The sequence below is a fragment of the Pristiophorus japonicus genome, chromosome 18 (genome assembly GCF_044704955.1).
Source record: "Pristiophorus japonicus isolate sPriJap1 chromosome 18, sPriJap1.hap1, whole genome shotgun sequence".
Lineage (NCBI taxonomy): Eukaryota > Metazoa > Chordata > Chondrichthyes > Pristiophoridae > Pristiophorus > Pristiophorus japonicus.
Genome location: NC_091994.1, coordinates 5,843,727 through 5,847,469, shown reverse-complemented (window position 1 = coordinate 5,847,469; position 3,743 = coordinate 5,843,727). Strand labels below are relative to the sequence as shown.

General features: G+C 45.8%; 1 pseudogene; it reads left to right on the top strand.

Moving 5' to 3' along the window:
* LOC139229122 (proteinase-activated receptor 4-like) overlaps positions 1-817 on the top strand; it is an 11,447-nt pseudogene extending 10,630 nt beyond the window's left edge.
* The last annotated feature ends 2,926 nt before the right edge of the window (positions 818-3,743 follow it).

Here is a 3,743-nt window from a genome sequence, read left to right as displayed (position 1 = left end):
TTTACGACCGAGGATCAGAACATCACCACCTGCCACGACGTGTTTCTGAGAAACAAGCAGATGGATTATTTATTTTACTGGGTGGTTACTGTGGTATACTATATTTTGTTACGGTTATGTGATCAGAACATTGATGGTTAATGGAAAAAAGTATAAAAGGGCTGTGAAGATCACTATTTTCATTCTGTTTATATATCTGGTGTGCTTCACTCCCTGTTACATAACATTGCTCGTACATCAGTGGGACTCTGCGCTCCACACGCATTACATCGTCCTCCTCTCGCTCAGCAGCCTCAACAGCTGCATCGACCCTTTCATTTACTACTACATTTCTGACGAATATCGAAACAAAGTAAAGATGTTGATCTGTTTCCGGAAAGCTGACTGCGGCGGATTGAATTCACGCCTGTCCGCTCCGTTGCAAGTGACTGATCCCACGGTTTCTTCGTCTATTTGAGCGCTGAAGGCCAGAGGTTGTGGACGGCTCGCTTTGTGGTGGCGCCAGTGCCAGGCGATCGAACCCCTCAAAGTGGGATATTCAGCTGTCTCGCCCCAAGAGGAGAGTGCAGCGCTAAGAGAAGCGTCACACCCTCCTCCTCGGGCGATAACGGATTTATTGTTGCATCCCAGCGCCCTAACGATGAAAAAAAATCAATCCCGTTGAGAAATTCAATAAAGCTCACCCCTTAGCAACAAATACATAGAAGTTTCAGATGTGAAATCGCAGTACCTTCTCTCGCTCTCCGGACGCTATCGGCCCGGGACCGTCAGCAGACCGACTGTTTTACCCTGTCCGGTCTCAGCACCCGGCGCTACCGCAGGCTGGGGGGGGGTGAATTTAGCAAACGCGGGGCTACGGGGGGGTGTGGCACACTCGGTGACGTCACCCAATGGGCGGGGCTATCGAGCGCCGCGCAAACTGTCAGTGCCGCCGCTAAACCTTCGCTGAAGTTTGCAGCAGGCGCGGAGAGCGCAGCACTCGGGGCGGATGGGGCTTAGCACCCCGTTAGTACGGGTGGCTCGAACCAACCAAATGTCTAGCCCTGAGTGTCTCAGCAATTCATACAAGGGATCTCCAAGGATGGAACCTTAACCGGCCCTGAATTTGCTGAATTCAGGTCGGGCAGCTGGAGGGGCGCTACAATTGTGTTCATCACCTTGGGTTAGGGAAGGAAAATCTGGGCGACTCACTACAACATCTGAAGAATCACCCCAACTAGAAATGTAGGAACATTGAGCAGGAATAGGAACCACTGTGACCTTCCTGAGATTAAGCAGTTGGTTGACCTTCAGTATAAAGTTAGAATCAGAGAATGGTTAGAGCATAGGAGAAGGCCATTCGGCCCATCGAGCCCACGCTGCCTCTCAGCTAGTCCCACTCCCCTGTCCAGGCACTGCATTCCACATCTTAACCACTCGCTATGTAAGTTATGAACAAAGGAGATGCGCTTATCCTCCAGTGGCAAATTAACACCAACATTTACAGAAAACTGATTTGAATCTGCTGATAGGGTTAGAACATAAGGACATAAGAAATAGGAACAGGAGTCGGCCATTCGGCCCCTCGAGCCTGCTCCGCCATTCAATAAGCTCATGGCTGATCCGATCATGGACTCAGCTCCACTTCCCCATCCGCTCCCCATAACCCCTTATCCACTTATCGTTTAAGAAACTGTCTATTTCTGCCTTAAATTTATTCAATGTCCCAGCTTCCACAGCTCTCTGAGGCAGCAAATTCCACAGATTTACAACCCTCTGAGAGAAGAAAGTTCTCCTCATCTCTGTTTTAAATGGGCGGCCCCTTATTCTAAGATCATGCCCTCTAGTTCTAGTCTCCTCCATCAATGGAAACATCCTCTCTGCATCCACCTTGTCAAGCCCCCTCATAATCTTATACGTTTCGAAAAGATCACCTCTCATTCTTCTGAATTCCAATGAGTAGAGGCCCAACTTACTCGACCTTTCCTTATAACTTGCTGTACCTGCATACTATCCTTTTGCGTTTCATGCACAAGTACCCCCAGGTCCCACTGTACTGCAGCACTTTGCAATCTTTCTCCATTTAAATAATAACTTGCTCTTTGATTTTTTTTCTGCCAAAGCGCATGACCTCACACTTTCCAACATAATACTCCATCTGCCAAATTTCTGCCCACTCACTTAGCCTGTCTATATCCTTTTGCAGATTTTTTGTGTCCTCCACACACATTGCTTTTCCTTCCATCTTTGTATCGTCAGCAAACTTGGCTCCGTTACACTCAGTCCCTTCTTCCAAGTCCAAATGTCCTGCTAGTTGTAGTCAGGTGGGGGGGCAGCTCATGAGGAGCAACAAGCCAAGCAGGGACCCATTGGGCTAAATGGCCTGTTTAAATGGTGTAAATTTGGTGTAAATTTGATGTAAATTCAGTGTAAATGCGATGTAATTCTACAGCAAATCAGAACCAGCACAGCAACTGGCCAATGAAGGGATTTACTGTTTCTTTGAGTTGTCTGGGACGGATTGGCATCCAAATCAAAATGTAATCAATTCTGAGATATTGCAGCCCAGAAAGGTATTAGAGAAACTAATGGAACTTAAAGCTGACAAATCCCCTGGACCTGACGGTCTACATCCGAGTGTTCTAAAAGAGGTGGCTGCTGATATAGAGGATATATTGGTTTTAATCTTCCAAAATTCTCTGGGTTCTAGAACGGTCCCAACAGACTGGAAGGTAGCAAATGTAAAAGTGCTATTCAAGAAAGGAGGGAGAGGGAGAAAACAGGAAACTACAGGCCAGTTAGCCTGACATCAGTTGTCGGGAAAATGCTGGAATCCATTGGTAAGGAAGTGGTATCAGGGTACTAAGAAAATCATAACATGATTAGGCAGAGTCAACTTGGATTTATGAAAGGGAAATCATGTTTGACAAACTTATTAGAGTTTTTTGAGGATGTAATTAGCAGGGTAGATAAAGGGGAACAAATGGATGTAATATATTTGGATTTCCAAAACACATACAAAAAGGTGCCACATAAAAGGTTATTACACAAGATAAGGGCTCATGCGATTAGGGGTAATATAGGATCATGGATAGAGGAGTGGATAATGGACAGGAAACAGAGAGTAGGGATAAGCGGGTCATTTTCCGGTTGGCAGGCTGTAACTAGTGGGGTGCCGCAAGGATCAGTGCTGGGGCCTCAGCTATTTACAATCTATATTAATGACTTAGATGAAGGGACCGAGTGTAATGTATCCAAGTTTGCTGATGATACAAAGCTAGGTGGGACAGTAAGAGGAGAACACAAAGAGTCTGCAAAGGGATGTAGATAGACTGAGTGAGTGGGCAGTAGGGTGACAGATGGAGTATAATGTGGGGAAATGTGAGGTTATTCATTTTGGTAGGAAGAATAGAAAAACAGAATATTTTTTCAATGGTGAGAACCATTTAAATGTTGGTGTTGAGAGAGATTTGGGAGTCCTTGTGCAAGAAACACAGAAAGATAGTATGCAGGTACAGCAAGCGATAAGGGAGGCAAATGGCATGTTGTCCTTTATTGTAAGGGTTTGGAGTATAAGAGTAAGGAAGTCTTGCTACAATTGTACAGGGCCTTGGTGAGACCACACCTGGAGTACTGTGCACAGTTTTGGTCTTCTTATCTAAAGAAGGATATACTTGCCTTGGAGGCAGTGCAACATAAATTCACGAGATTGATTCCTGGGGTGAGAGGGCTGACCTATGATTAGAGATTGTGTAGAATGGGCC